Below are 20,037 nucleotides of genomic sequence, written 5' to 3'. Positions count from 1 at the left end.
AAACTACAGTCTGCTGTGTGGATACAGTGTGCAAGTCTGTCCACATCCCCTTTAAAGGAACTATCTTCAAAGAGCTTAGAAGCTTGTGTGTGATAACCACTCTGTGACCAATGCCCTGGTCGCACGATAGAAGGGACGCCTGAGCAGACCATGTCACTTCACATAAGACTTTTCTAGTACAGGTGCTCCTCGATCTGTATCCTAAAGGGAAGGTAGGAAGTAACCAGCTAAATGGACAGGGGAAGCGGGGAGGCACTTTCCGGGTAGGGGGAACAGCATGCACAAGAGCCCAGAACCATTGAGGCAGATGGCTTAGTCCAGGAATTGTGTTGTGGCTCAACGGCAGCATGTGCTTGTTGAAGTACTTACTAGAAACTGGAGAGACAGGCAAGCAGGTCATGCAAGCAGTGGGGTTTAAAGGAAGATACGCCTCTGGAGCGGGAAGACCACACACGCGCCCTTACTCTCCAATCCGATAACTCTGGGCCTCCATTTCTTTGTAAGTTGTTCATAAGGCTTTCCTTCCAGAATTGAGAGGATCAAACAAGGTATTCCATGTGGAAGTGCATTATAAAGTAGTCCACATGCGATCCATTTTAATACTTCTAAAGACATGGAGTCAACTCTGAATTGGATGTTAACAAAAGGAAGCTCTGAAAGGTAGTAATAATCCAAAAGAGCAAATAGCAAGATCATTTTTATTTGACTTTGAATTATGTTAGAGGAGCTTTTGCAGAAACTGGATTATTATGCTTGGCTGAGATTAAAATTCATTTGTATCCTTTGAACCCATATAGACAATGGCCTTTATTTGAAAATTTTCATAGAAGGGGAAAAATTCCATGGAAGAGCTACAGCTAACTCATCTATAGATACTGAGCTTATTCAAATGAAGCTGCAAAGCCCCTTCGTGGAATATACTGAATTGAACCAGGCCCAAGGACACAGGAACTAAAGTCTATACAAAATTAGCACCTCAGCCATCGGAAAAAACAAACAAAAACCTGTTCCCGAGGCTTCATCAGGGAGATCTAAGGAATACAAAGGGGATCTTAACAAGGTCCCCTTTTTAGCTGGGACCGTGTGGCTGTCACAAAGGCACACCACCCTTAGGATATTCCTCCAAAGAAGAAGGTACTATTCAACTGCAGGAGGACAGTTAACTGATGGCCTCGGGTTATAGCACCTGCAGCTGCAGCTTCTGGCATGGCCATCAAGCAGTGGCCACACTCTTCTGGGCTGTCCAAAGCTAATGACAGCATGGTGGGAACTAGGGCCTGGCTGTTTCTACCCAGTGCTGGACTCTTCGGAACGGCAACCTTTTCTCTGAAGCTCCTCACTGAGTAAGCCAAGACCCGGGCAGGTCTCCCTGGCAGTCCCTGATACCCCTCCTCTCCTGGGTATCAGATGGTCCTCACAGCCCTCGGGCTGCCGCACCCAGTCCTACCTCCTCCCACAGCCATGACCCCTTCCGTCAAGCCCCGTGCCCTCCTTTCTCCATCTCGGCTTCTATTTGTTGGAGAACCTGAGCTAACCTGGGTAGATTGCTGGCCCCGATCATAAGCAAAGCAAGTTCGGACTTTTGTGTCCGTCTGTCGGGTTGTCTGAGTGATTTCTGCCATTCTCTGTGTATGTGGGGGCTTACGAATAGAGAAAACCTGACTGCGGAAAACCTACTTTCACTCCTTCACCCACCCATGCTAGTTTCCCATGAATTTTCTGGACTACTCAGAGATGATGCCACCAAGGAAATTCCTCTCCTTTTAGAACCTTACCGGAGTCCCCAAGGGAATCCCTAGGAAGGTATCCCACAGCAGCTACTGTCAAGAGAGGGGACTGTATGCCTTGAGATGACCGTCTTTTCTCACAGTTCTGGACCCTTGTCAAATTTCAGAGTTCCCCAAATGGAGAAAAGTCCTTTGAGAACAGAAGAGGCCAGGCATTTAAGCCGTTAATAGTACATTCACACTGTACAATTATATGAAGCATTAAATGCTGAAATTTGATCATAAAACTAGCCAAGTTCAGCTATTTTAAATGAAGACTTGGGCTTTGTTAGACTCTTTCCAATATTGTGAAAAGCAAAACTAATCTGAAATACAGACTTGTTTACTCCCCACACTTACCAAAATGGTTTACTGTATTATGAAAACTGGATTAATTTTTTTAATAGGAAGAGCCACTAAAAAAGGAGTGCGCAAAATGTTCATTTTGTATATACTTAGTGCCATCTGCTGGCAGTGACATATTATAACATTTGTCATGAAATAACCTATAAAAATTGTAAAGCCGCTGGTTTGCATTTAATAGAAAGTGGGAGACATCCAGGGACAAACAGAACTCGAAGACACGAACTACACTTTTTTTTTTGGAACAGAATAGACTCTTCTTTGTTTTACCCACTCTATCTGCACCGTGTCCTCCATTTAGCTCCCTCCCTTCGTGTCTCAGGAGCTTCTCTTCGCTTCGGCCCTGCCTCCCTGTCCAAGATCACTGACACAGCCAACATCACGTTTCACTCCAGTGATAATGAACCGCTGGAAATCTCCAGCCTCTCTTTGTCCCATCCGGCCTCCCATCCTCCCTTCAATCTATCAAGGTCTCACCTGCCCTCCTACTTCCTCTTGAGGCTGATCCTTCTAGTCTCTGCCCAGAAGTCCCCTCCTCTTGGAAACTGGTCCTGCCCAGCTCCTCTGTGGTTTGCTCACGGCACTCCACTTGCCATGTCGTTTGTTTAAAAATTGTCAGTTTGTGGGCACCTGGGTGGCTGAGACTCTTAAGCATCTGACTCTTGAATTGGGCTCAGGTCATGATCTCATGATGTGGCTCTGACCTTGGCTCTGCACTGACAGTGAGGAGCCTGCTTGGGATTCTCTCTCCCTCTCTGCCCCTCCCCTACTCATACACATGCTGTCTCTATCTCTCTCATTCTCAAATAATAAATAAACCTAAAAAATTGTTTGCCTTCAGGAGTCCCTTACTGAGCTATGCACTACTTAAATACAGGATTTGTGTCTTACTTATTTCTGTGTTCCTGCACAGTACCTGGCACATAATACTCAGATACCTAGATACTAGGTACTCAGTACCTAGATACTCAGTAAATATTGCATGAAGGAATAACACAGAACACGGTTAGGATATAGGGAAAAAAATAACGATAGGGTGCTTGGTAATCCCTTTGGGTCATTTTTTTTTTCCTGTTTTCTGTCTCTACTACATGGGTAAATTATCCAAAAATGGATCAACATATTCTTAATTTATTTTCTAGGTATCCAGCACTGGATCTGGGTGTTCTGAGGAACAAATACAAAATAGTAGTATGTAGATTAAGACTGGGTTGGAATCCCTGCACTCTCACTTACTAGCTGGGCAATTCATTTAAATGTTCACACGTTTTCTCATATGCAATATGGAGATATTAAACTGTATCCCTCAAAATGGTCTTTGGAAGTAAAAAATGAGGTAATACCATAAAGCATATAAAATAGAGTAAGCGCCCAGCAGGTCGCTTGCTGTTCTTTTTGTCATTGTTCCTGCTAAAATCGGATCAGCACAGGGCATCCGCTGACTGGGTGGGGTTTCTATTCACCACTCAATACTTTGCTTATTCTTTAGGGACCGTCTGTCCTCTCCCGAGTCTACTTTCAACACTTCACTATGCCAATTTGGGAAGCTTTACTATTGTGTTGTTTCTCTGATGAGGGCTAACTTATATCTTTAATTTTAAGAAGCCATTATGCCAGGGGTGCCTGGGTGGCTCAATCGGTAAGCATCCGACTTCAGCTCAGGTCATGATCTCACGGTTCGTGGGTTCGAGCCCCACGTCGGACTCTGTGCTGACAGCTTGGAGCCTGGAGCCTGCTTCGGATTCTGTGTCTCCCTCTCTCTCTGCTCCTCCCCCACTCACACTCCGTCTCTGTCTCAAAAATAAATAAAACATTGAAAAAAGAATTTTTTTTTTTGAAAAAAAATCCATTATGCCAGACACAGAAGATGAACACCGTCTAAATAAATGACTATAGCTTCACCGGCAAAATAGCAGGTTGCAATAGTATAGTGGCATTTTAAGTTTTCAAATAACTTTGAATTTACTCAGGTGGTCTTTACCTCCAGGCATAAAATAAGAAACACAACAACACCAGGCCTCCAGAGTTTGCTTCTGACAAATTTCTCACCAGCAAAGGCAAAGCAAATTGAAAAAGATGGATAACAGCTTCTCAATTGGAAACAAATCTAGATACCATCATGGGAGTTGATGTGCTGTGCACAAATTTTACCTAATGTCACAGCCTCGTTGAGTGGAGGATGAGGGAAGGTGGCTGTTTGTGTTTACTCTTGGAAGGACTTTGTTAAATGCTTCTGCAAATTTCTGTTTTCTCGGCAGATGAATTTGTCTTGAGAGAGTCAGAAACCAAAAAGGTAACCAGAGGCAGAGGTTCATGGCTTGATTCTTTAATAAGTGAGTATGTTGCTCTTTTTCCTACCTCCTATTCCTGATGCCTGAAACAGGGTGAGAAGGGGAGGGATGGTGAAGAGAGAAGATGTAGAGGGAAATAGAAGGAAGTGGCGGCCGACACAGTAATTCTCCGGGCTGCGCCATGTTGGAACCGTTTTCCAGAACGTCTTATTCACACAACTGGGTAGAGCCATGGACATTTCCAGTAGGAAACTTGGGTTATGAGACCAGTCTCTCAGATCATCCACATACATAGGTTGGAGAGTCAGTCTAACTGGACCCAGATTTTCTACACTCTGTTCCCTGTACTGACCATGCCTTTTACTTGCCATAACAGGTGATTTTTCTGTGGGCGTTATTTTTCTACTACTACGACCTGAGAAAAACGAACTTAAGCTTCAATTTCAGAATAGTTTAGCTGATGCCACTTTCTCATCCAAGGTGGTTTATAATTACGGATTCGCATACACGCCTATGAAATAACATATTCCATGTGTAATACTTCCATACTTTTAAATCTCCTGACACACATACAGAAGCCCACACTCATACTCAGCCTGTCCACAGTATGCCAGAAGCAGGGCCATACAGAAGCAGGAGGTAGAAAGAGGCCCTCCGTGAAGAGACTTTTTGTCAGCATCACTCCCTCCTGCAGGCAAATTAACATAGGCACCACAGTAAAGGCAAGAATTTTGGTGTTATAACAAGTTTCTCAACTGAGTCTATGGATACGTCAGACATTAGACTATCATCTAATGAGAGTAGAGTATACAAGGGCTTTCTACAAAGACACCTATTTTGTTCCCCAGATCAGGAAAATAGGCAAGGATGAAACTACTTCCTGTTTTAGGTCTCCACTCTACTGATAATGACTCCCATTGCAGAATCGACAACATTTTAGTGCCTTTATTTTCCACTTTCTTTCATTTTCCTCAGGGGTACAAAACGTGCCTTAGTAAGAAAGCAGTTTCTTTGCATGCCCAAGACCAGGTCAATGCCTGGCTTCTCATAAGTACTTGGCACACGTTTCCAGAATGAATTTATCTATACAAACAGACCCCACATGCATGGTTCCCATGGAGAACCAGAACTGGGCAGATAAGGGAAATCAATGGGGGTCTGGAAATGAAAAGGAAAAAGCAACTGAATGTATTACAGTATCGTGCTGATGTAGTCCATTCTTTCAGGACACATGTCTATCTTTCCTGTTTGTTGCTACTTCTCTCCTGAAGAGCAGAACACCTCTCTTTCAGGCAACTCACTCCAATTTAGATGATTTCTAAGGGCCTTTCGGCTCTAAAAAGCCCATGATCTGTGTATGACTCATTGGCACTGACACTTTTCCTTCAGGAGGAGGAGAAAAGAGATGCAGTTAAAAGCCCACAAAAATGTCAAAATGACTGAAGCTTTTGGATTCGGGTGGGAAATATGCGAGCCCTGGAGTTCTGGAAAGGTCTATCTCCGCGAGACATTGTAGGAGATAAATGAAATAATGAAGATATTTATTGTTGAAAGACAAAAGCGAAACTGGGTAGCAAATAGACTGTCTAGCAGCATATCCCTCATTTGAAAAGTTTCAATGTTTTTTCAAGGTAGCTCCAGAAGCTGAAATTGGTGATTTCTTAATAACACGTTTTGAGTGTTTATCTTATTTGTGAGAAAGAGAGAAAGGCAAGCAGGGAAGGGGCCCCGAGAGGGAAAGAGAGAGAGAGAGAATCTTAAACAGGCTCTGTGCTGTCAGCACAGAGCCTGATGTGGGACTCAAACTCAGGAACCACGGGATCATGACCTGAACTGAAATCAAGAGTTGGAAGCTTAACTGACTGAGCCACGCAGGCACCCTTCTTTATAACACATTTTGACCCTGCATTCAGTCCAGTTTAACCCAGTCGAGTGCTTTGTGAATACTTCTTACATGGCTGGTGATGGACGGAGTAGCAGTAAAGACCTATCAGCAATGATTTTCGTTTTCTCTATTTTGATGCTTTGACATCTGGGCCCTTGCTGACCCAGGAGGAAGGCCTCTCTTGGGGTTAGCTAATTCCCAGAGACAGCAAACAACCACAAGCACACCTTTCATATACAAACTCACCAATCCATAGCCCACACCCCCAACTGCCTGTTTGATGTGCTCTCTCATTCCAGGCCATCCTCCACCTGCCCTAGTCACCAGGGCCAGGTACCAGGCAACTAGGGACACCCCCTATGCCCCAGAACTTGCTAGAATTATTCAAATTAAGCAATTCTAAACTTATTTCCATTTGCTTGCCCATTTATTCCCACAGAAACCACAAGAAAGCCATGTACCCCCATTTCCCACCACTTTCCTCTGCCTCCTCATTGGCCTTGGCATTTCCCCATGCGGTGTGGCACGCGTGCCCCCTCTTCTCGGACACCGGTGACCTTTCTTCATGAAAGTCATTGCCATGTCTGCGTGTCTTGCCACACGTGATTAGAACAAATCCCGGAGGCCAAAATCCAGGACACTGACCACCAGGCGGTGAAGGCAATGAGGAACAAGGAAGAGCTGGCTGAGAATAAAGGCATGGGCACTCCTGCGAGTGAAAAATACGGTAAATACCCTGCTGTTAAAGGACTCGGGTTGCAAAGCTCATCTCAAGAACCATCTCAAAAATGACTGACCAAGCAAATTACCCAGCTCTTCTCATCCCAGACCTTCTCCGGGTTGCTGGAGGCTGTGGGAGTGCAGGGCTGGGCTGAACTTGGGGGTGGGGAGCCAGTCTCCACTGGGCTCACAGCGGGAGGGAAAGGAAAGGAGGCAAAGGGGTCCTCTGAGAACCCAGGAGCTCCCGCCCACAGCAGGACCCGGTTCTTTCCATTCCCACCCATGGGAAGCTAATTAGTAGGGAGCCGCGGAGACCTTCGCTGAGTCCCGCAGCTCTCTGCCCTGCAGTGGGCTCACTGGCGAAGGAGAGGATCCTACTTCCTCTGGAGGCGGTTCAGCTTTCTGCTCTCCAGACTACTGAGAATCCCTGCTAGATCTGCTCCTGGGCCGAATTCGCGTGAAGCAGAAGTCTGTGGCACAGGCCTTTGAAGCATTTTCTGTTTACTGGCGCCCTTTCGCTGGAATTTAAAATTCTCCGGAGGAAATCAAGTTCCCATCTGAAGCAATTTGGTGACAGCGCGAGGTGTGTGTGTGATTCAGTGTAGTTCCTGAGGGTGTGGAGCTGTTCCCAGAGATGTGATAAATGTAGCATTCAGCCAGACAGGGCAGGTGCTCAATTTAGAACATGTAGGTGAATGGCTGATGTGACATCTTGCTGATACCTCTCGGATGCAAAGTTCCCCCAAGTAAGTAAAAGCCTTGGAAAATAACGTGAAATTGCCTTGACTGCACTCATACGCCAGGAGAATGTAAACGCTTTTTTTTTTTTTAACTAAAAAAAAATATGTTTAAGGCTTTTGTTCCACCATAGAATGGAAACCGACAGGGCAGGGCAGGAGCACAGTGGTATCGGTGAAGCATGGCGTGCCATGCATTTGGTTATTGATGCAGTCAGAGACACAGAGGAAGTGAGAAAACGTATTCTTACATGATGTCTTAATGCAAAAGTAAAAAAAAATGAGTGATATTGAGCTGTCTGCTATGCAGCTGAGGGGAACTGAAATCAGAACTGCCATTATGAGCCTGGGTTGACTCAGATTCTCCCTTTCGATTTCTTCACAGTGAATAATAATTGTAGGCTGAATAGAAGGACATGTGGGAGCGCCTGGGTGGCTTAGTTGGTTAAGGGTCTGACTCTTGATCTCGGCTCAGGTCACGATCTCAAGGTTTGTGAGATCGAGTCCTGCATCAGGCTCTGCACTGACGGTGTGAAGACTGCTTGAGATGCTCTCTCTCTCCCTCTCTCTGCCCCTCTCCCACTCATGCTCACACTCTCGTGCTCGCTCTCAAAATAAATAAATAAACTTAAAAAAAAAAAAAAGACATCTGACTTTCCCGTGCTTTAGTTTACCTGTCTCTGAAGTAGAGAAGATTCAGAGGGACCTCTCCCACCAGCTCCAGGATGCTCATGTTTGTGAAGTGTTGACCTTTTTAGGGATAAGAGACTGTAATTACAGGATCATTCTCAGAGATGTGTGATGTATTATTATTAGCAGACGTGTTTAACGTGACCAGAAAAATACCACTCATTGGCGTCACTCATGCCAAGAATCTGGAAGTCAATTTCAAGGCAACGTCAGACAATTCAAAATATTTTTAAAACCACATTCCCGCTATGTGCCAGAGACTGGAAGGAGCTCAGAAGGCAGGTATAAATTCTCTGCCCTCAAGGAACCTCGAGGAGGAAATAGACATACAAACAAACAAATACTAAGTATCACAGGTAATGACTGTAGTAGCAGTAGGGTATGTCTCCAGAATGGGAACATAAAATTGTGACACTGGATTATTGTGATTCCTGAAAGGTGGAAGCTACCAATATGCAAATGAGTCACATGTGGACCAAGAGGCACTACTCCCCTGACGAAGCAAATCAGATTCCCTCAAAGTCCCTGGAATCCCCACATACCTGGCAGTTCTAAAAGCCTTCCCAAAGAGGGAAGGACAGGAAGATGCAAGTCGTATATAGAATTCACCAACTGTTGGATGTTGGATATGACTGAGACTGGCCAGGATGAAGTGAGCCCACAACAGCCTCTCTCTCACACAAACTGTAGCTAAAAACCAATGCAACATACCCCAACTCCTTAAGGAATCTGAAAAGTAAACAGGGGAAGGTAGGTTGGAGAGGAGAAACAAAAATTTAAGTAGTACCAGTAATGTGGTATCTGGGGTCGTTTTTCCTCTTTCATCACACGACTTTGACGGGATAGTGGCCCCCGTTATGGAATGTCACACAGGCAGACGTTAGAACCCTGAGAAAAAAACTCCTTTCTTGACCATAGCAGGAAAAGCAGACCCCTGGGAGCTGGAAAGTATGGCGCACATCAACTTTTTTCCTTTTTTCCCTCCTACCTCTAACACAAGAGTGGCCCCAGTCTGGAACTTCTTTGCAGTGCTATGGGCCTGAGCCTTAAAGCACTGAAGTAAAACTAGTTTCTCTTGTCAGAGGAATCTCGCAGAAGGGCTCCCAGTGCTCCAGAGTATAGTAGAAGTCCCCACTGTTGTTTTCCCTCTTTTTTTCCTCACCATTTTGCCCAGAATACGGCACCAGTCATATGGAATTGCGTGACAGCGTGGTTTGAATAAATTCTAAGAGGAACTCATTTTTACGGCCAGAAGAACCAGGAACAAGTGTTCCTGGGAGCCTGAGGGCATGAGGGAAATCTTGGAGAGGTCAGAACTAGAGAAGAGAAAGCTCCAATCCTGTGTACAAAACTAACACAATGTCTGAGCTAGCGACGAGGCTGCATGTGCATGAAACAGACCCAAAAGCAACATGGCCACCACTTTGACATCTGACCTGATGTTGAAATCACAGTCCCACACGACTGGTGACCTGTGTTGTGTCTGACTAGGCTGATTAACTGCTAAAGCAAGCAAACAAAATCAACATTCTCTAGATTCATAACTGGAGAAAAAAAAATCCAATAATCGCCAGAGGATTTTGACGGGATCCAGAGTCTCACAACATCATATCAAATTGTTTAGAATATAATCTCAAGTTAGTTAGCAAAGAATCAGGAAAATGTGACCAGTTCTTAAGGGAAAACCTATCAACAGATGCCAATCCACTCCAAAATGGCAAAATGCATATTCTTTGAAAGTGCTTATATAGGCCACGTTCTGGGCCTTTAAATAAACCTTAGAATTTTTTAGATAATTGAAAGCATACGAAGTATGTTCACAATAACATGTATGATCATAACAGAACTAGAGAAAAAATAAAAACAGAAAGATATCTAGTATATATCCAAACATTTGGAAATTAAACAAGGCTGGTTATTTAGTGGAAAGAAGTTTCAAGGTAAATAAATTTTATTTTATTTTATTTTTTATTTTTTTTAACACTTATTTATTTTTGAGAGACAGAGAGAGACAGAGCACAAGCGGGGCAGGGGCAGAAAGAGAGAGAGACACACACAGAATCTGAAGCAGGCTCTGAGCTGTCAGCACAGAGCTCGACGCGGGGCTCGAACTCACAAACCGTGAGATCATGACCTGAGCTGAAGTCAGACACTTAACTTACTGCACCATCCAGGCGCCCTGGTAAATAAAATATTTTAAAAGAATAACAATGAAAATGCAGCCATGACAAGGATAGGAAGCACTTAGAGGGAAAAAAAATAGCATGAAATGTCCGTATTAAAAAGAAAGTCTCAAATCAGTAACCTGAGCTTCCACATTAAGAAACTAGAAAGGAATCAACTAAACCCAAAATAAGTAGAATGGAGGAAATAATAAAGATAAGAGCAAAAATCAGTGAAAGAGAAACCAGAGAAGGGAGAGAGAGAGGGAGAGAAGGACCAACAGCTAGCAGTATCAGGAATGAAAGAGTGGATGTCATTAGGAGGAGGAACACCAGGAGCCCCTTGTCCCTGGGGCACCCGGGACCCTGGGAGAAACTGGAGGTTCACTGGAGGAGGTTATCAGGACCCCCGACCTCAGGTTGAAGAAACACACTCAAGGAGGGGCTACGGATAGTTACTGAGACCTAAAAACAGTGTCAGAATAATGAATGGGTAGAGCCAGGGTCTGGGGCCAGCTCAGAGGCCATGCAGGAGAAGCGTGGTGGCCAGAACTGTGTTGTAGCTAAACTCTCTGTCCTGTTCAGCCGAGCTCTTGAGGGAGTTCTAATATCTCTCATGACACCATGAGGTGTGACTGTTTACCAGCAAAGATTCCCTCAGGAGACGTGGAGACCGAGAGTCTCTGAGAAGCATGGCCTTCTGATTTGGCCGGAGCTGGGTTGGAGGCCAGGACAAAGTAAGCTTCTGTCACCCCTTTCTCTCAAAGGGGGGATCCTAGTGCAGCTAGGAGAGAAGGTGGCTGACACAATGCCCGGCAGATAGCGGGTGTTCACTGCACACCGGTTTCTTCTCACCTGCCTCGGAGGCCATGCTACCTGAGGCCGTTTGTCAGAACTGTCAGTTTGGGACAGAAAGCACCAAGTCCCAGCAGAACCCGGCAAAACCTGTGGCAGCCACTGTGGCCAGTCCCTTGAGGAGGATGAGATGCTGGAGTGGTGCTCCACAGAACAGCCTTGAAGTGGGGGGCCCTGAGCCTAAGAGACCATGGACTGGCGGGCAGCCCTGAATAGCCTGTTTGCAGGGGGAAGGGCCTCCCAGAAGAGGACACGGGCAGGGGTCCCTATGGGGCTGACTCTTTGTAGAGAGCTGACAGACCCCCAGGAGAGAAGACCTCCCAAGAGAAGGGGCCGGGGGGCAACAAGCTGAGCCTGATAACAGGGCCTTCCTTGCTGAAGGAAGTGGGGGTTCTGAGCTCAGGGTCCCAGACCCCTGTCCCAGCCCAGGCTCTGGGATGCACCTTTCCTACTGAGAGGAAAGACACTACTTTTTTTTGAATAGTAGTTTTGTCTTTAAATTCTAACATAGGGCATTCCCTGCTTGGCATTCTTCCAACAGCCAGTCACACAGAGCTGGTCCTTCGGTCCCCGCAGCCGATTGTCACAGGCCACAGCACAGCTTTGCTCTCTCGTCATCAGCGTGGGTGGCAGGCAGAGAGGCTGTGCCTCCATCAGGAGTGGCTTCCCAAGCTGTGACAGCCCCGAAGACAGGGCACTCTGGTGACGGGCAGGGCATCTGCAGGCCTGCAGGGCACAGCAGCAGGCTGGTTCTTGCACACCAGTGACACACCTTCTGGAGAGTCCTAGAACTACCAGCGGGAGCTTATAGGTGGAGGAGGTGTGAAGGTCCTGCACGAGGTGGCCAGACAACCAGTGAGTGAAACTCAAATTGTCCTGGTAATTTGACCTCATTTTTCCCTGCCTGGTGGAGAAACCTTGGAAAGATAAGGCAAGAGTAGTAATGATCAGTAATTACCATCCGTTGAGCCACCGTCTTGGGCAAGAACTATGCTTAAATGTTCTAAACCTATTATTTACTCCTCATCACAACCCTGAAAGTCTCCCTCCTTCTTCCCCTCCTCCTCCTTCTTCCTTACTATGCAGAAATACCTTGATTAAAGGAAACTATGCAGAAATAAAAATTTGGAAATGAATCTTTTAACTGGGCTTTGATTTTACAGCAGGCAAAAAACCAAGCTGGTTCTCATTAAAAAAAAAAAAAAAGATTTAATAAAGTCAGTACTCGATAAATATTTGTTGATTTAATTCATGAAACATATAAATGTTAAATGAAAATATACATGCTCCCAAAATGAAAAAGATGACTTTCTTTTCTTTCTTTTTTTTTTTTTCCTAGCGCACAGTACCACAGCACTGCAGCTCCATTCTCGTGGAATTTTCTTTGATGTAAGTGGCGCCCCCTGCAGGACAGTCCCAGGACACTAGGTGAGGGCCGGCCACCCAGCAGCCCTGAGTTCATTACAAGTGAAAATGATTTTTGTATATTTTATGCTTTTTTTTAACCAATCTCTTTGGAAGAAGCAGATGAAAATTTACAATTTTAACAGAGAATGTTTATTTTAGAACAGAGAAGCTAGATTAAAAGATCAGCTGGGGCCCAGAACACACATATTTTTCCTGTAGATCAGCCAAATGTGAGACCAGGGACTGGGTGTAATTCATCTGAGCCAAGCAACTCTCTGCAGGCAGGTTGTATGGCACCCACCTACCTTTGCAACACTGCCTGCCTTCAAACGCAAACACAGCCAGCCAACTCCTCCGAGAAGGATGGGAGGGAAAGCCAAGCTTGGCAGCCGGCTTGGCACCTCTAAGTGCCAGAAGCCACCTGCACACAGCATGGTGTAGAGGAATAGCCATAGTGCCCTGGAGCCATTTCCTTCTAGAAACCAGCAGTGGTGGGGCTCACCTCCTGCAGGGAAGAGCTTTTGCAAGGGTGAGGTGGAAGGAGGAGGCCTAGACTGGGGAGGGCTTGGGCGGTACCTGGTTCTTCTCTGGTCCCCCAGGGCCCACTGCTGTCTGCTTAATACCGCACTGAATGGAATGCATGGATTCTAGCCCCAGCTCCACTGGGAGGTTTCTGAGTGATTCTGGGAAGTTACTTCTCTTGGAGCCTGCTGTACAACAAACCACTCCAAACTTAGTAGCAGGAAATGAAAATAAGCATTTATTATCTTTCATTGTTTGGGTGTTGATAGGGCCCCACTAGGTAGTTTTGGGTCCTTCTGCAATTATCATTACACAGTGGCTGGGCTATAGCTCTCTCGAAGGCCTTTCCATTCACGTGTCTGCTGTCTGACCTGGGGAGACCTAAATGTCTGGGGCTTCTTGGACACCCCTCCCTGTCAGAGTGTGTTCCCTCCATGTGGACCCTCCAGCATGGTGGCTTCAGGGAAGGTGGACTTCTTACACAAAGGGATGAGTCCTAGGAGAGAGGCAAGTGGAAGTCAGTTGCCTTTTGTGACCCAGCCTCAGGTCACACAGTGACCTGTTGGCCACATTGTTTTCCTGAAGGCATTTGAAAGTCCTGCTCATGTTTCCAGGGGAGGGGACTATAAACCCCTCTTCTTGATGGGAAGAATGTCAAAGAATTTACAGAGGTGCTTTGAAACCTCCGCAGAGCCTCAGTTTCTCCATATGTTAAATGAAATAATAGTATTTCTTGGGATAGATCTTTGGGTGGGGGAACGGGAGAATAAACGGGGCTAATGCAGATGAACTTGTGGCAAAAGTGAGGGCACTGTCCAAATGCAAGAGATGAACAATTAGAAAAAGCTGTGTGGTATTACTAATTTTCAAATTGGACTATATTATAATATTTCAAAGGCTAAAAAGCAAGCATAGTTTTCTCACTGACATTCTTCTCCTCAATAAATAGATCATCTAAGCTGAAATAATTTCTCCCATAGGATCAACCACAAAGCCATTTTGAATGAAAGAGAAATATAGCCTGTAAGCATTTGTGCTTTCTCCTGAATTTGCCCTTGATCAAAATAAGGTTGCCCACCATTGCTATGCATCTTGTTAACCCCATTGCCAAGATCAGTGTCTTGCAAAAGCTGCTGCTGAGTGTGAATGTTTATAATGCAGAGAATTTAGGAGTGCTTGGGTGGCTCAGTCGGCTGAGCGTCCAACTTTGGTTCAGGTCATGATCTCCTGGTTTGTGAGTTTGAGCCCTGCATCGGGCTCTGAGCTGTCAGCACAGCTGCTTTGGATTCTGTGTCTCCCTCTCTCTCTGCCCCTCTCCAACTTACGCTTGCTTTCTCTCTCTCTCTCTGTCAAAAATAAATAAACATGAAAAAAATTTTTAAAAATGAATTGTCATTGCCTATTTATCATGAAATACACTTATTATTTTTACTCTACCTATAGCAGTAAGATAAGTAAAAACTTTTCCTTTGATGCAGGCAGGCTGGGTTCAAGGACCCAGGGGGTGTCCCACAGGACCAGCCAAGAGGGTCTTTGGCTTCCGGTAGGATAAAAATCCAACGCAAGCTGGAAAAAGTGAAAGCAGAGTTTATTGAATAGCATGAGTGACAAGACAGAGAACAGCAGACAGAGTGTCTGGGGGACTAGAAAGGAAAGGGCATTTGAGTCTCACTTTTGCTTGGGGTTAGAGTTTTATACTGAAAAGGGGTCTCAGGTATGTGTTCCTCCAGGAATCCAGGGTAGGGTCCAATCAAAGGCAGATGTCAGGTGAACAATAGGTGTTACTGCTTAGGGGCACTGAGGCCAGCAGCAGCCCAGGTTTATTTGAAGAGCATGTCCTGGAACATGTTTGGGATCCAGCTCTTCTGAGATGTTATCAGGTGTTTGGGGCCCGGGACCAAAGTCAGAGAATGATTAACTTCCCTGCTTCCCCTTTGAAGTGGGAACATAGCTTCTTTGGCTTATTCAGAAGCAAAATACAGAACGTGAGTAAACGGGGCCTGGCAGAAAAACAGCAGCAACGTGGCCGTTCTAAAATGGAGTCTGTTCAGTTTTCCTACCTCACCTTCACCCATTTCAATTGTCATATGAATAACAATTCACTCACTTATTAGAACTCTTGGTTATAAGCATTTTTTAAAAATATGAGCAGGCTTAGGGGCGCCTGGGTGGCGCAGTCGGTTAAGCGTCCGACTTCAGCCAGGTCACGATCTCGCGGTCCGTGAGTTCGAGCCCCGCGTCAGGCTCTGGGCTGATGGCTCAGAGCCTGGAGCCTGTTTCCGATTCTGTGTCTCCCTCTCTCTCTGCCCCTCCCCCATTCATGCTGTGTCTCTCTCTGTCTCAAAAATAAATAAAACGTTTAAAAAAAAAAATATGAGCAGGCTTAACAGAAAAAGGAACTGGGTGCCTTAAGCGCTGTTCAGTGTTGTAATGTTAGAATATGGCCGGCCCTCAGGCAGGGGCAGCAAGCAGCTACTGGGAGGAAGCAGGGTTCTTCAGGATCCCTTCACTCATCCACTTTCACTCTCTCTGGCTCTCTCTCTCTCTCTGTGTCTCTCCCTGTCTTTCTCTCTCTCTCGTTCCCTCTCTCTCCCTCCCACCCCTGTTCTCATGCTGTCTGTTGCATTCCACTCTTTCCACAGATTGATTTTTTTCTACTTCTCAGCTGACATGACAAGCAGAAGGTGGCTGCTCCGTCATGTTCTATTTTGAGTCCTTCATTCAGCAGACTTGTCCAAACTAAATTAGACGAAATTCTCAGGAGAGATGATACGCTCGGCCCGGTGTGGGTCAGCGTCCGTTCATCTGGGGTGAAGGGACCAGTCCACAGTACAGCTGAAAGCTCCCAGGTGTTGGTGGGGGAGGGGAGGACTGGTGGGCAGGGACTAAGGGATGCACTTGGAAATGGAGGGACACTCCGGAGGGTAGCTACCGCCACTTATTTACTTACACATCTTCAGACGTAAGGGCAGGACTCTGTTTTATTCACTAGTTTCATGTCTGTATCAAACATGCTGCCCATCCCATAGTAAGTACTCAGTGCAGGCTGGATTTATGAATGACAGTTTTTACCATCACATTTAGTAAATAACAAAACCTTGGGTCATGGGGACAGCCTTTGAGAACCTTGTGATAATTAGCACATGAAATGGGACTGTCTCTTTTACATCTACCTGGATCGTTTGAAATGTACCCAAAGGCGTGTGCTAATGTGTGAAAAGAAACTTCTCCAATATAATTTCTTCTTTTTAATGAAATGCATTTTTAGGTGGGATTCTTCCTGTTTGTAATTGGCATAATTACCATAAATTACCATAAATGGCATAAAGAAAAAGTGCATGGTGATCAAGGGGAGTCTTGAGGACGTAGTATTTGGATAGATAGATACTTTTTAGGCTTAGAGTCTAAATAATGCTAATATGGATTGAATACAAGCAATGGATGCTTTAGAGTCTGTGGGCTAGTGATCCACTAGGGCTTTACAAAATCTATTCATTTGAAATGAAAAAGAAAATGATCTGGAGGTGGATTACTGGGAAAAGATTGAAGGCGGGAAGAAAACATTGAGTGAAAATCTAGCATTCGAGCTAGCTCTTCTCGACGGGAATAAACATTATACACCAGTCTCATCTTAATCAAAGCACCACAGGTTTTTGAGCAAAAAGGGACTTAGGGGAGCATATATTTTTTCCTTCTGCAGTAATATTAATTGACTTGACCAAAGTCACCTGGCTGACCTGAAGCGTCAAGGGACCCAAATGTCCAAGCATGCAGATGTCCTGGGAGAAGTGGCTCTTTCTTCCCCCCTGAGCCTGTCATTTGCTGTTTCAAGGGGGAGAATTCTCGGCCAGCAGTGATTTAATCTTATGCAATAAGTGCTGTGGCTTCTGGGACTTCTGTCCTGTAGTCTTGGCAGGCAGCAGGATGCCCTGAAGCTTATCTCTGCAGCTCAACTCCAACACTGTGATATTTGCTCTTTCTGCCAGCTGCTTTTCTTGCCCACTTTTCCAGAAAGGCACTAAGCTGGGAAGTCTGACACAAACTGCCGATGTCTAGTTTTATGCATCTTCCAGCTACCTTTTCCAACTCAGTCACATAAATATCTTTCCATTTAGGTCTATTCACCAGGCTGCTGCTTTCCAAAATGGTGGTGTTGCAACCCCCTGGGTGTTGCAATGGGTTGTCAGCAGTAGGGCAAATCATTGCTTACTAAAAATAGAGTCCCAAGGTCTGCAGAGGACTTGCTTTTCAATATATAAATTAAAGAGAACTCAAGTTAATCCCTGTGATGTGTCACACTCAGTCACCCTGAACATACTTTCTCATGAAAGCCCATAATTGTTGGATGGGTATGCGTAGACTTTATTTGCAAGGAAGCCATTTTTAGCTCACAACTCATGGTGTCTGTCTTTCATGAACGCTCCACCCACAAGATAGTACAGAGTTCAGGATCAGGCAGAGTGGCCCCATTACTCCTAACTATCTGTCTGACCTTGAGCCAGTCACAGCCTCTCTGTATTTTCCCTCTAGTAAGTTGGAGGGAATATGCACCTTGTTGGTTGCTGTGAGTATTAAATAGTGTGTATTAAAGACACAGAACAGTGCCCAGGACCTGGTAAAGGCTGGTTTTATAGTAGCTGTTACTATTTATTTCTGTGGGTATTTTCTGAGGGTTTTCCTTGATGTTTTACCAGTTGTTTTGGGCATAAAGAACAAATACATCATTACTGTGTTGAATAATGCCCACACATAAATATATAGGGTGCCTCCACCTGGATTTCTTTTGTTTTCAAGATACTTAAAATTCCATTGCCCTCTTCCTTGGCTAACACCAGAAATATGTCTTGGGCTTGGGTAGCTCCAGAAAAAACGAGATTTGGCACAAGCTGCTGTTCTCCGAGATATTTCACGACTCTCTTCAGGGTCTCCTCATAATTGCACCTTGATTCATTTCTCCTTCCCTACAGCCATCCCTTTTCAGCTCTTTCTGTTTCTGCCTATTCCAGGGAGCGTGGGAAAGAGGAGATTCCTGCTCAGGTTTTCCAAGCTGTGGCAAAGCTGGATCCGGGCCAGGGGGAGGAACAGGAGTCTGGGGGCAAATCCCTGGCCTTCCAGACTGAAGCTCCAAACTGTTTTCCAACCAATGCTGGGCACTTGTGCACTGTGGGTTAAGTTGGCATCTGTGACCTGACTGAAGTGTTGGAGAGGCCACAAGAGAGAGACTCAAATAGAGAGTGCTATGGACAAAGGTCTGTCTCTGATGTGTAAAAGCCACTTTTGAATTTGAAAGGAGTGACATCCTACATTCCTTGCTACCTCATTGTTTTTTCCTTTTACTGTATGGGCCTTACATAAGATAAATTAATATACTGTATGCTAAAAGTCTATCATATAACCAAGGAATATGAATAAAGATCATTTCCTTTTCTCCTAAGGTTGTGGGTCTCTGCCTTACCGTTTTGCAGTCACTGGGGAGCTTCTAAGAGGTACAGATGATTCCCTTCCTGACTTCATTGGTTTGGGTGAGGTCTGGACACTGGCATTTCTTAAAGGCTTCCGGGTAAGGTTAATGTTGCCAGAGCTCCCGAGACGAGACCTGGCAGACCTATGGTATTTGCTGAGCAGTTGTAGATTTCCCCAACCTTGTTCCCCCAACTTCAGGCTCCAAGAAAAGGGTCAGGTGACACCAAAGACATCTCCCTCAGTACTCAGAATCACACATCTGTGTAACCTTTTAAGTTTTATAAATAGTACGTGGTCTATTGTTATCTACCTTACTTTTTTCTTTTTTTCTTTTTTTTGGCAGTATTTTCAAGACCTGTTTCCAAGATCCTTCTTAAACTACTAAAGAAGAATTATTAGGGACATGCAAGAGCTATTTCTCCAAAATATGACTCAAAAAAAAAAAAAAAGAATGAAGGATGAACTTTGTGAAAATGTATCTCTATTGCTTTTTTCACTTTTTTTCTACAGGCAAAATCTGCATACTTCTCCTGAATGTCTCCCTTACAAATGTACAGATTATTAAATACTAATAAGAAAGGAATTTGAGAAAAATGCTTATTCGTTTTAAAAAAAAATGCAAAATGGAAGCAAAATATTGAATAGGTGCTCGTGGTCTGTCAGGTCCCGAGACACCCCCCAGCGTTGGCCTGGGTGCTGGGCGTGTGCCGCCCAGACCCTTCCTTCAGGTCTGCAACCAGGCATGTAGGTTGCTGAGGGCTTTGGGTCCCTCTTTAGGAACTGCTCTTGGGTGTGCACTTTCCATGGAGATGCCATGCTCAGATCTCTGCCCCTGCTCCTTGCAAGCAGCCAGCACCAACAATCAGTTGATGTGATATCAAAGGCTTGTGACCCTTGCCACAATTTGGGATGATTTTGAAGGGCCATCCTAGCTTCAGAGCTCCCTGTTGGATTGGCCAAAGCCTCTGTGGCAACCATATTGCGGCTCGATTTCTCTTTGCCCAATTGCACCTTCCTCACTCTCTTACAGGTTTTGTTCTTGAGAGCACCCCCCTCCCCCAACACACTGCCTGTATGCAGATTTTCATCTCAGAGTCTGCTTCCTGGGCCACGTGACCTACCACGCAGTTTCCTTCCAGGAACCCTATAGTCTGACGGAGAAGTTGGATAAATGAA

The 20,037-nt window shown here is 45.1% G+C and overlaps 1 long non-coding RNA gene across 2 annotated transcripts; it reads left to right on the top strand.

Moving 5' to 3' along the window:
* Window positions 1–4,387: 4,387 nt before the first annotated feature.
* Window positions 4,388–19,315, top strand: LOC122236451. 2 transcript variants are annotated; one of them, XR_006214518.1, is made up of 6 exons: window positions 4,388–4,462; window positions 6,745–7,032; window positions 12,809–12,858; window positions 18,405–18,647; window positions 18,834–18,884; window positions 19,205–19,315. It is a non-coding gene; the product is annotated as an uncharacterized LOC122236451 (long non-coding RNA). The 2 variants fall into 2 exon arrangements; XR_006214519.1 differs by lacking the exon at window positions 18,405–18,647.
* The last annotated feature ends 722 nt before the right edge of the window (window positions 19,316–20,037 follow it).

Source organism: Panthera tigris, chromosome A2 (genome assembly GCF_018350195.1).
Source record: "Panthera tigris isolate Pti1 chromosome A2, P.tigris_Pti1_mat1.1, whole genome shotgun sequence".
Classification (NCBI taxonomy): Eukaryota; Metazoa; Chordata; class Mammalia; order Carnivora; family Felidae; genus Panthera; species Panthera tigris.
This window is presented reverse-complemented; position numbering and strand designations above follow the sequence as displayed.